The following is a 13,527-nucleotide window of genomic DNA, read 5'->3' on the forward strand; positions in this document are numbered from 1 at the left end:
AACCCCAATAACAGAGGAGGGACTGTTGACTGTGCGTACAGCACTTCTGGACGGCAACTGGCGGTGTTGGAGCCCAGGGACAGGTGGAGGAGGAGGAGGTTGGAGGAGGTAGGAGGGATTGCCACACACACAGCAGGGGAACAGCTGACGTTACTGAACCCCAATAACAGAGGAGCGACTGTTGACTGTGCGTACAGCACTTCTGGACGGCAACTGGCGGTGTTGGAGCCCAGGGACAGGTGGAGGAGGAGGAGGTTGGAGGAGGTAGGAGGGATTGCCACACACACAGCAGGGGAACAGCTGACGTTACTGAACCCCAATAACAGAGGAGGGACTGTTGACTGTGCGTACAGCACTTCTGGACGGCAACTGGCGGTGTTGGAGCCCAGGGACAGGTGGAGGAGGAGGAGGTTGGAGGAGGTAGGAGGGATTGCCACACACACAGCAGGGGAACAGCTGACGTTACTGAACCCCAATAACAGAGGAGCGACTGTTGGGACTGTGCGTACAGCACTACCAGGCAACAACTAGCGGTGTTGGAGCCCAGGGACAGGTGGAAAAGCAGAGGAACACAATGTAGGCCGAAGCCTGAGAAAGTCGAAAGGGAACCTTTAACCCCCCCCCAAGGCGTTTGTAGCTGAAAGAGCCAGCTTGTGCAGCACAAAAGATGCAAAAGGAAAAGGTGGCTCTTTTCATCATGCTCCTTGCAAACACAGAACTAAACACTTATAAAATGTGTCCCCTGCAACCGTAAAACCGTCCCGGAGGTGGGACTTTCCTTCGTAATGTGACGCAGCCCAGCCGTCATTCCTACCCCCCCGGCGCCGCGCACCGGCTCCTCAGCGTTGTTTTATTCCGTCCAGGAGCCTGCGCTGTTATGTTATCCCGTGGCCAGGCACACTTAGCGCTGCCCGTCTTCTGGCATCATTTGGTGTCTGGATGGCTGCGCCTGTGCGGCCGCGCTGGCAGAGAGCCCGCCTCGCAGTGTCTTCTGATTTAATCCCACTGGGGGCCTGGGATCCATGGACATGCGCAGTGCATATCTGAACCTCCACCTCTCACTCATCTCCCTATGGCTTCTTCAGACTGTGCGGTGTCACGGCCGTGGCATGCTGTTAGGGACCAGCTGACACCGAACAGTCTGAAGAAGCCATAGGGAAATGAGTGAGAGGTGGAGGTTCAGATATGCACTGCGCATGTCCATGGATCCCAGGCCCCCAGTGGGATTAAATCAGAAGACACTGCGAGGCGGGCTCTCTGCCAGCGCGGCCGCACAGGCGCAGCCATCCAGACACCAAATGATGCCAGAAGACGGGCAGCGCTAAGTGTGCCTGGCCACGGGATAACATAACAGCGCAGGCTCCTGGACGGAATAAAACAACGCTGAGGAGCCGGTGCGCGGCGCCGGGGGGGTAGGAATGACGGCTGGGCTGCGTCACATTACGAAGGAAAGTCCCACCTCCGGGACGGTTTTACGGTATCAGTGGACACATTTTATAAGTGTTAAGTTCTGCGTGTGCAAGGAGCTAAACAAAAATAGCTACCTTTTCCTTGGGCAGCATTACTGCTGCACAAGGTGGCTCTTTCAGTAACAAACGCCTTGGGGGGGGGGGGGACAGATTCCCTTACATTTCAGTTGTTGTGTCAGCGTGGCGGTCGCATGACACATTGCCGGCTACACAGCTGGGGATCAGCTGACGTTACTGAAACCCAATAACACTGGGTCGTATGTTTTGACTGTGCAGACGGCACGTCTGAGCCTCAACTGGCGGTGTTGGAGCCCAGGAATTTAAGTTCAGGTGGTAGAAAGATGAACACAACAGGAGACCTGGATAACGTATACAGTGACCTAATTATTCAATCAGGAGGAGGAGTGGCAAATTCCGGCGAGATCCAGGCCTTCTTCATTTTCAGGAAAGTAAGCCGGTCAACGTTATCGGAGGATAGTTGCATGCGACGGTCAGTTAGTACACCACCTGCAGCACTAAAGACACGTTCCGATAATACACTGGCCGCAGGGCAAGACAGCACCTCCAATGCATACTGGCTTAGCTCTGGCCATGTATCCAGCTTTGAGACCCAAAACTTGAAAGGGGAAGAGCCGTCTGGGAGTACAGCAAGAGGGCAAGACATGTAGTCTGTCACCATCTGACGGAACCGTTGCCTCCTGCTGACTGGAGCCGTCTGTGATGGTGTAGACTTTTGTGGCGGGCACAGAAAACTGTGCCACAGTTCGGCCATACTGGTCTTGCCTTGGGCAGAGGCACTGCTTCTGCTCCCTCTTTGTGCAGAGCCTCCACCACGGCCTGGACGCACTGAGCTGCTTTGGAATGCACTAGCAGCACTTCTCTCAGTTGGAATGGAGAAGATGATGGAATTGACCAGTGTGTCTTGGTACTCCCGCATTTTTCGCTCCCGGTTCAACGGTGTGATGAGGCTTTCTACGTTGTCCCGGTAGCGAGGATCGAGGAGGGTGAACACCCAATAATCAGACATGTTGAGAATGTGGGCGATGCGGCGGTCGTTTCTCAGGCACTGCAGCATGTAATCCACCATGTGCTGCAGACTGCCAACTGCCCAAGAAACGCTGTCCCCTGCTGGAGGCGTGATCTCTGCCCGCTCGTCATCACCCCACCCTCGCTGTACACACTGACTACTGGACAATTGTGTAACTCCCTCCTCTGGACGGATGTCTTCCTCCTCCATTGACTCCTCCTCATCCTCCTCACAAACGGTCCCCTGCCTACGCGTTTGTGAGGAACCACGTGGCGCTGACTGTCCAGAAGATGATGGAAATGGTGAATCCTCATCCTCCACCTCTTCCACAACATCATCCCTTAGCGCTTGCAGTGATTTTTCAAGTAGGCAGATAAGGGGGACAGTCATGCTGACTAGTGCATCATCTGCACTCGCCATCCGCGTGGAATAATCAAAGGGACGCAAAACCTGGCAGACGTCATTCATAGTGGCCCACTCTGTGGTTGTGAAGTCTGTACGGCGCTGACTGCGACTTTTTTGCGCCTGAAGCAGCTGGTACTCCATTACAGCTTGCTGCTGCTCACACAACCGCTCCAACATATGTAACGTGGAATTCCACCTGGTAGGTAGGTCACATATGATGCGATGTTCCGGCAGGCGGTGTCGGCGCTGCAGAGCCGCAATGCGCGCTTTTGCCGTGCTGGAACGCCGCAAGTGAGCACACTCTAGGCGGACCTTGTGCAGCAGTGCATCAAGATCCGGATAGTCCCTCAAAAAGCTCTGCACGACCAAATTGAGCACATGTGCCAGACATGGGATGTGAGTGAGGTTGCCGAGGCCCAGAGCTGCCACCAGATTTCGGCCATTATCACACACTACCATGCCTGGCTGGAGATTCGCTGGCACAAACCACACATCGCTCTCCTGCTTGATGGCATTCCAGAGCTCCTGCGCTGTGTGGCTACGATTCCCCAAGAAAATTAATTTCAAGACGGCCTGTTGACGTTTGGCCACGGCTGTGCTCATGTCGGTCGTAACAGGTACACGTTCATCACGGGTCCATGTGGAGGTGGACTGTGACGGCTCCTGCAGCGATGATTCTGAGGAACTGGTGTAAGAGGAGGAGTCAATGCGTACAGAATGGATTCCGGCAATCCTTGGAGTGGGCAGGACACGTCCTGCGCCACTCGCACGGTCTGTACCCGGCTCAACGACATTAACCCAATGGGCAGTGAGGGAAAGGTATCGCCCCTGTCCATGTTGACTGGTCCACGCATCGGTGGTGAGGTGGACCTTGCTACTGACGGCGTTCAGTAGCGCGTGTTTTATGTGTCCCTCCACATGCTTCTGCAGGGCAGGGACGGCTTGCCTGCTGAAGTAAAAGCGGCTGGGCACATTGTACTGTGGGACTGCCAATGACATCAAGTCACGGAAGCTGTCAGTCTCCACCAGCCTGAATGACAGCATTTCCAGTGACAGAAGTTTGGCAATGCCTGCAGTCAGAGCCTGTGCTCGTGGGTGGTTTGACGAGAAAGGCCGCCTTTTCTCCCATGCCTGTACTACCGATGGCTGTAGACTGGGCTGGGAGTGTGTGGATGACTGGGAAAGTGGCGCTGCGGGTGGAATTACAGCGGGTCTCTGGACAACAGGGGCAGAGGTTCTTCCACGGCGATCCTGGGAGGACGCCGAACCAGCTGCGTGTGAGGTAGAGGAAGAGGCAACACGAGCTGAAGAGGTGGTAGCTGCCGCTGTTGGTTGGCCTACCTCTTCAGTGTGTTTTTCTAACTCCGCCGGGTGCCTGTTGCGCACATGTTTCCACATGTTGGAGGTATTGAGGTTGCTGACATTTTTCCCTCTTTTGACTTTTTGATGACACACGTTGCATCTGACATAGCAAATGTCATCTGCAACTGTGTCAAAAAAGGACCAGGCACTGCAAGTCTTGGGAGCGCCCTTTTTGGCTTTTGGAAGAGACATGCTCCTAACGGGTGCCAAAGCGGAGGCTGCAGGATCCGCAGTCTTCCCCCTCCCTCTCCCTCTTTGGGCCGTACGGGGAATCTCTTCCTCAGAGCTGCTCCCACCACCTTCCTGTCCCTCACGCCAAGATGGGTCGAGGACCTCATCATCTACACTACCCTCTGCCCCCAACTGCTCCTCCTGGGTAGTCTCAGCAGCAGAGCACGCACCAGTAAGTGGCACCTGAGTGTCATCATCAGCTGATGCGGCCTGCGATGTGGTGACCGGAGCCACTGGCCCACCCGCCTCTTCAGAGGAAGACAGAAAAAGCTGTTGGGCATCACTGCACCCTGCCTCTTCTTCCATTTCTCCAATGCTGCTTGGCTGGCCCCCTGTTTCCAAGCCAAGAGATTCAGAGAACAGAAGTAGAGACGGCTCCTGTCCTGGGCTCTCTGTCTGCCTGGGCAATTTGGCAGGTGGTGAAGAGACAGATGGCTGCTCTCCAGTGCTCTGTGTCTGAGAGGATGTGGCACTAATGGAAGTTGATGCATTAGCTGCCATCCATCCGACAACAGCTTCAATTTGTTCTTCACGCAGCAGCGGTGTACGGCGCTCGGACACAAAGCTTCGCATGAACGACTGTTGCCTGGTGAAAGTGGGTGCTGATGAGTCACCGGTGCCCGCAGCAGGCACAGAATCCCCACGTCCCCTCCCTGCTCCGCGCCCACGCCCACGCCCACGTGCCTTACTCACTGCCTTCTTCATCTTGGTTGACTGATAAAGATAAGCAGAAAAGTACTAACGGATTTGTGTGCTTATTCCTGAGCAACTCCTCCTAACAGGTATAAGAAGCACTAATTATCTAAAGTGTGGACTAGACTTTAATATGAGCTAATGTGGCCTACAGAAATGTAAAGTGGTGTAACTGGTGTGTTTGGTGAACTTTATTATTTATTTATTTTTTGGGGGCTGAACTGACAACAGATAGAGCTGCAGTCACACGGAGACCGTGCAGACAGACGTAAACGGCGCTACAAGGCCCAAAAACCCTCCTCTACTTTATCCTATGTAGTGTTTTTCCACAAATTAGCTGGAGACGGGTGGAAAGACACTAATAGGATTTTTTTGAATAAATTAGCAGCAGACTACACTATTTGGAAAAAAAAGAAAATTGATTTGGCGGTATGACGCAGTGAAAAACCCTGAGCTGGAGACAACCAGGCTATAGCTGCTCACAGATTACAGGGCGAGCTGCAGTCACACGGAGACCGTGCAGACAGCCGTAAACGGCGCTGCAAGGCCCAAAAACCCTCCTCTACTTTATCCTATGTAGTGTTTTTCCACAAATTAGCTGGAGACGGGTGGAAAGACACTAATAGGATTTTTTTAAATTAATTAGCAGCAGACTACACTACTTTGAAAAAAAAGAAAATTGATTTGGCGGTATGACGCAGTGAAAAACCCTGAGCTGGAGACAACCAGGCTATATCTGCTCACAGATTACAGGGCGAGCTGCAGTCACACGGAGACCGTGCAGACAGCCGTAAACGGCGCTGCAAGGCCCAAAAACCCTCCTCTACTTTATCCTATATAGTGTTTTTCCACAAATTAGCTGGAGACGGGTGGAAAGACACTAATAGGATTTTTTTAAATTAATTAGCAGCAGACTACACTACTTTGAAAAAAAAGAAAATTGATTTGGCGGTATGACGCAGTGAAAAACCCTGAGCTGGAGACAACCAGGCTACAGCTGCTCACAGATTACAGGGCGAGCTGCAGTCACACGGAGACCGTGCAGACAGCCGTAAACGGCGCTGCAAGGCCCAAAAACCCTCCTCTACTTTATCCTATGTAGTGTTTTTCCACAAATTAGCTGGAGACGGGTGGAAAGACACTAATAGGATTTTTTTGAATAAATTAGCAGCAGACTACACTACTTGGGAAAAAAAAAAAAAAAGGAACAGTATGAGGCAATGAACCACCCTCCCTGAACTGAATACAACCAACTATGGATGGCCTATGTGGCTGCACTCAGACTGGAGACTGGGCTGCACTCACACACACACACACACAGACCCTGCAGATCGCTGTGAAAACAGTGCTACAAGGCAAAAGCAAGGTGAATAGTAGGTGAACACAGCGGTTGCTAAATTAGCCTTTGGAAAGCACAAAGAAGCAAATCGCTATCTCTAAACTGTCCCTCAGTCAGCAAACAGCGTCCTGTCACTAACTGAATTCACAGCAGAGTGATCGCAAAATGGCGCCAGCGACTTTTAAACTGCATCATGACATCATTACACCAGCCAATCACAGCCTTGCCAGTAGTTTCATGCCCTCCATGCTAAACAGGATGTGCCCACACTTGGAATCAATCTCATTGGCTGAATTTCTGCTTTTTGAATCTTAGAACTTCCGATTCCGGTATCCGATACGCGGCAAGTATCGGAATCCCGGTATCGGAATTCCGATACCGCAAGTATCGGCCGATACCCGATACTTGCGGTATCGGAATGCTCAACACTAGGATTGACTCCACCCCATTGGCTAGCAATAAACCACAATACTGGACACAAGTAACTATGCGGATTAATCCGGATCACCAGGAGATTATTCGCTTTCTTGTGCTGTATAACCTACATGATGTGTTGGTGCTTGGATTGCCATGGCTGCAATCTCATAACCCAGTCCTTGACTGGAAAGCTATGTCTGTGTTAAGCTGGGGATGTAAGGGGACGCATGGGGATGTACCTGTGGTTTCCATTTCATTATCTATTCCCTCTGAGATTCCTGAATTCTTGACTGAATATCGTGACGTTTTTGAAGAACCTAAGCTTGGTTCATTACCTCAGCACCGGGAGTGCGATTGTGCCATAGATTTGATTCCGGGTAGTAAATACCCTAAGGGTCGTTTATTTAATCTGTCTGTGCCTGAACATGCTGCTATGCGAGAATATATAAAGGAGTCCTTGGAAAAGGGACATATTCGTCCTTCGTCATCTCCCTTAGGAGCCGGTTTTTTCTTTGTGGCTAAGAAAGATGGCTCTTTGAGGCCGTGCATTGATTATCGGCTTTTGAATAAAATCACGGTTAAATATCAATATCCGTTGCCACTTCTGACTGATTTGTTTGCTCGCATAAAGGGGGCCAAGTGGTTCTCTAAGATAGATCTTCGTGGGGCGTATAATTTGGTGCGAATTAAGCAGGGGGATGAGTGGAAAACCGCATTTAATACGCCCGAGGGCCACTTTGAGTATTTGGTGATGCCTTTTGGTCTTTCAAATGCCCCTTCAGTCTTTCAGTCCTTTATGCATGACATTTTCCGTGATTATTTGGATAAATTTATGATTGTGTATCTGGATGATATTTTGATTTTTTCGGATGACTGGGACTCTCATGTCCAGCAGGTCAGGAGGGTTTTTCAGGTTTTGCGGTCTAATTCCTTGTGTGTGAAGGGTTCTAAGTGCGTTTTTGGGGTTCAAAAGATTTCCTTTTTGGGATATATTTTTTCCCCCTCTTCCATCGAGATGGATCCTGTCAAGGTTCAGGCTATTTGTGATTGGACGCAACCCTCTTCTCTTAAGAGTCTTCAGAAATTTTTGGGCTTTGCTAACTTTTATCGTCGATTTATTGCTGGTTTTTCTGATGTTGTTAAACCATTGACTGATTTGACTAAGAAGGGTGCTGATGTTGCTGATTGGTCCCCTGCTGCTGTGGAGGCCTTTCGGGAGCTTAAGCGCCGCTTTTCTTCCGCCCCTGTGTTGCGTCAGCCTGATGTTGCTCTTCCTTTTCAGGTTGAGGTCGACGCTTCTGAAATCGGAGCTGGGGCGGTTTTGTCGCAGAGAAGTTCCGATTGCTCCGTGATGAGACCTTGTGCTTTTTTCTCGCGTAAATTTTCGCCCGCCGAGCGGAATTATGATGTTGGGAATCGGGAGCTTTTGGCCATGAAGTGGGCTTTTGAGGAGTGGCGTCATTGGCTTGAGGGGGCTAGACATCAGGTGGTGGTATTGACTGACCACAAAAATCTAATTTATCTTGAGTCCACCAGACGCCTGAATCCTAGACAGGCGCGCTGGTCATTGTTTTTCTCTCGGTTTAATTTTGTGGTGTCCTACCTGCCGGGTTCTAAGAATGTTAAGGCGGATGCCCTTTCTAGGAGTTTTGAGCCTGACTCCCCTGGTAATTCTGAACCTACAGGTATCCTTAAGGATGGAGTGATATTGTCTGCCGTTTCTCCAGACCTGCGGCGGGCCTTGCAGGAGTTTCAGGCGGATAGACCTGATCGTTGCCCACCTGGTAGACTGTTTGTTCCTGATGATTGGACCAGTAAAGTCATTTCTGAGGTTCATTCTTCTGCGTTGGCAGGTCATCCTGGAATCTTTGGTACCAGGGATTTGGTGGCAAGGTCCTTCTGGTGGCCTTCCCTGTCTCGAGATGTGCGAGGCTTCGTGCAGTCTTGTGACGTTTGTGCTCGGGCCAAGCCTTGTTGTTCTCGGGCTAGTGGATTGTTGTTGCCCTTGCCTATCCCGAAGAGGCCCTGGACGCACATCTCGATGGATTTTATTTCGGATCTTCCTGTTTCTCAGAAGATGTCTGTCATCTGGGTGGTGTGTGATCGTTTCTCTAAGATGGTCCATTTGGTTCCCCTGCCTAAGTTGCCTTCTTCTTCCGAGTTGGTTCCTCTGTTTTTTCAAAATGTGGTCCGTTTGCATGGTATTCCGGAGAATATCGTTTCTGACAGAGGTACCCAATTCGTGTCTAGATTTTGGCTAGCATTCTGTGCTAGGATGGGCATAGATTTGTCTTTCTCGTCTGCTTTCCATCCTCAGACTAATGGCCAGACCGAGCGGACGAATCAGACCTTGGAGACATATTTGAGGTGTTTTGTGTCTGCAGATCAGGATGATTGGGTTGCTTTTTTGCCTTTAGCTGAGTTTGCCCTCAATAATCGGGCCAGTTCTGCCACCTTGGTGTCTCCCTTTTTCTGTAATTCGGGGTTTCATCCTCGATTTTCTTCTGGTCAGGTGGAATCTTCGGATTGTCCTGGAGTGGATGCTGTGGTGGAGAGGTTGCATCAGATTTGGGGGCAGGTAGTGGACAATTTGAAGTTGTCCCAGGAGAAGACTCAGCTTTTTGCCAACCGCCGGCGTCGGGTTGGTCCTCGGCTTTGTGTTGGGGACTTGGTGTGGTTGTCTTCTCGTTTTGTCCCTATGAGGGTTTCTTCTCCCAAGTTTAAGCCTCGGTTCATCGGCCCGTACAAGATATTGGAGATTCTTAACCCTGTGTCCTTCCGTTTGGACCTCCCTGCATCTTTTTCTATTCATAATGTTTTTCATCGGTCATTATTGCGCAGGTATGAGGTACCGGTTGTGCCTTCCGTTGAGCCTCCTGCTCCGGTGTTGGTTGAGGGCGAGTTGGAGTACGTTGTGGAAAAAATCTTGGACTCCCGTGTTTCCAGACGGAAATTCCAGTATCTGGTCAAATGGAAGGGATACGGTCAGGAGGATAATTCTTGGGTGACTGCCTCTGATGTTCATGCCTCCGATTTGGTCCGTGCCTTTCATAGGGCTCATCCTGATCGCCCTGGTGGTTCTGGTGAGGGTTCGGTGCCCCCTCCTTGAGGGGGGGGTACTGTTGTGAAATTGGATTTTGGGCTCCCCCGGTGGCCACTGGTGGAATTGAACTGGTGTGCATCATCCTCTCTGTTCACCTGTTTCCATCAGGATGTGGGAGTCGCTATTTAGCCTTGCTCCTCTGTCACTTCCATGCCGGTCAACATTGTAATCAGAAGCCTTTCTGTGCATGTTCCTGCTGCTAGACAACTCCCAGCTAAGTTGGACTTAGTCCTTGTTTGTTTTTGCATTTTGTTCCAGTTCACAGCTGTAGTTTCGTTTCTGTGTCTGGAAAGCTCTTGTGATCTGAAATTGCCACTCTGATGTTATGAGTTAATACTAGAGTCTTAAAGTAATTTCAGGATGGTATTTTGATAGGGTTTTCAGCTGACCATGAAAGTGCCCTTTCTGTCTTCCTGCTATCTAGTAAGCGGACCTCAATTTTGCTAAACCTATTTTCATACTACGTTTGTCATTTCATCTAAAATCACCGCCAATATTTGTGGGGGCCTCTGTCTGCCTTTCGGGGAAATTTCTCTAGAGGTGAGCCAGGACTATATTTTCCTCTGCCAGGATTAGTTAGTCCTCCGGCCGGCGCTGGGCGTCTAGGGATAAAACGCAGGCTACGCTACCCGGCTACTGTTAGTTGTGCGGCAGGTTTAGTTCATGGTCAGTTTAGTTTCCATCCTTTCAAGAGCTAGTTCTTATGTTTGCTGGGCTATGTTCTCTTGCCATTGAGAACCATAACAGGGAAGGAGGGGAGCGAAAACGAACATGGAAAAACGGAAAATCCCAAGGTCATGAAGGGGTTAAGGTTACTGCTGGTCACACGTATCCACGTTCTCACGCTCAGCTCAGTGTGAGCTGGTTGCCGGGCTGAGAGAAAACATTTGTAACCACTCAGTAATGCAACCAGATTTAGCAGAGTTGGGTATCATCATAGAACATCACCATTACAGATTATCAGCAGAGAGGTAAGTTTCACTTTATTTTACATTGTTTTACATTAATAAAAAAGGCAAAAAGGTTAGGGAGTGTTTTGTTCAAATAAATGACTTTTCTCTGTGTGTGTTTTTATTAATTTTTATGTACTGGGTTAGTACTGGGGGTGTCTGATAGATGCCTCTCCATTACTAACACTTGGGCTTGATGTCAGTGGACATAAAGTAGCTATCATAAACCCCAAAACCATTACCCCAGTTGCCAATGCACCAGGTCAAAAGGGAAGAGATGAGGTTATGCTTCAGAATTGGCGCATCTAATGGATGCACCATTTCTGGGGAGGCTGAGTGCTGATGTTATTAGTCTGAGAGAGGACCAATATCCTTGACCCAGTCCTAGTCTCAGAATACCAGCCCCCACGTGTCTGCTTTAGCTTGGCCTCCTTCAACCCCTAAAAAACCGGGTCGCCTGTCACTATTTTTCCCCATTGTCTATGAATACAGGAGATGACATAGTAAAAAAGGAAAAATAACACTACACCAACCTGTAAATGTAATTTTGCCATTTCACTACCTTGTCTGGGCATGTGGTATGTGTTACATGGACAGACACATCCAGTTTAACTTATGAAAGAACTGACAAAAATTACAAAGAAGAGGCACTCTGATACACACTGTATTAGACATAAAGAAGGGCTTCATACACATTCTGTTAAAATTGTTAGTTGTGGGACTTCTAGACTCTGAAAGCCTGCCAAAAATTAGAAGGAGAGACTGCAATACACCCTGGAAGACACATAGAAGAGATCCTTAGAAAACTTATTTTTCCCATTTTTAAGGAATGGGACTCCTAGTCTGGTAAAGCCTATGTACTAAGTGCAAGGGCTGCCAAAAAATCAAAGGAGGGACTGCAATACACCCTGGAAGACAAGTAGAGGAGGGCCTCAGAAAACATTTTTCTCATCTTTAACCCCTTCACCCCCAAGGGTGGTTTGGACGTTAATGACCAGGCCAATTTTTACAATTCTGACGACTGTCCATTTATGAGGTTATAACTCTGGAATGCTTCAGCGGATCTTGGCGATTCTGTCATTGTTTTCTCGTGACATACTGTACTTCATGGTAGTGGTAAAATTTCTTCGATATAACTTGCGTTTATATTTGTGAAAAAAACGGAAATTTGGCGAAATATTTGAAAATTTGGCAATTTTCCAACGTTAAATTTTTATGTCCTTAAATCACAGAGATATGTCACACAAAATACTTATAGGTAACATTTCCCACATGTCTACTTTACATCAGCACAATTTATGAACCAAGATTTTTTTTGTTAGGGAGTTATAAGGGTTAAAAGTTGACCAGCAAATTCTCATTTTTACAACACCATTTTTTTTTAGGGACCACATCTCATTTGAAGTCACATTTTGAGGGGTCTATATGATAGAAAATACCCAAGTGTGACAGCATTCTAAAAACTGCACCCCTCAAGGTGATCAAAACCACATTCAAGAAGTTTATTAACTCTTCAGGTGTTTCACAGGAATTTTTGGAATGTTTAAATAAAAATGAACATTTAACTTTTTTTCGCACAAAATTTACTTCAGCTCCAATTTGTTTTATTTTACCAAGGGTAACAGGAGAAAATGGACCACAAAAGATGTTGTACAATTTGTCCTGAGTATGCCGATACCCCATATGTGGGGGTAAACCACTGTTTGGGCGCATGACAGAGCTCGGAAGCGAAGGAGCGCCATTTGACTTTTTAATGCAAAATTGACTGGAATTGAGATGAGACGCCATGTTGCGTTTGGAGAGCCCCTGATGTGCCTAAACATTGCAACCCCCCACAAGTGACACCATTTTGGAAAGTAGACCCCCTAAGGAACTTATCTAGAGGTGTGGTGGGCACTTTGACCCACCAAGTGCTTCACAGAAGTTTATAATGCAGAACCGTAAAAATAAAAAATCATATTTTTTCACAAAAATTATCTTTTCACCCCCAGTTTTTTATTTTCCAAGGGTAAGAGAAGAAATTGGACCCCAAAAGTTGTTGTACAATTTGTGCTGAGTACGCTGATACCCCATATGTGGGGGTAAACCACTGTTTGGGCGCACCGCAGAGCTCGGAAGGGAAGGAGCGCCGTTTGACTTTTCACTGCAAAATTGACAGGAATTGAGATGGGATGCCATGTTGCGTTTGGAGAGCCACTGATGTGCCTAAACATTGAAACCCCCCACAAGTGACACCATGTTGGAAAGTAGACAATCTAAGGAACTTATCTAGAGGTGTGGTGAGCACTTTGACCCACCAAGTGCTTCACAGAAGTTTATAATGCAGAGTCGTAAAAATAAAACAAAAATTTCTTCCCACAAAAATTATTTTTTAGCCCCCAGTTTTGTATTTTCCCGAGGGTAACAGGAGAAATTGGGCCCCAAACATTGTTGTCCAATTTGTCCTGAGTACGCTGATACCCCATATGTGGGGGGGAACCACTGTTTGGGCGCATGGGAGGGCTCGGAAGGGATGAAGCGCCATTTGGAAT

This window comes from Ranitomeya variabilis, chromosome 2 (genome assembly GCF_051348905.1).
Source record: "Ranitomeya variabilis isolate aRanVar5 chromosome 2, aRanVar5.hap1, whole genome shotgun sequence".
NCBI lineage: Eukaryota > Metazoa > Chordata > Amphibia > Anura > Dendrobatidae > Ranitomeya > Ranitomeya variabilis.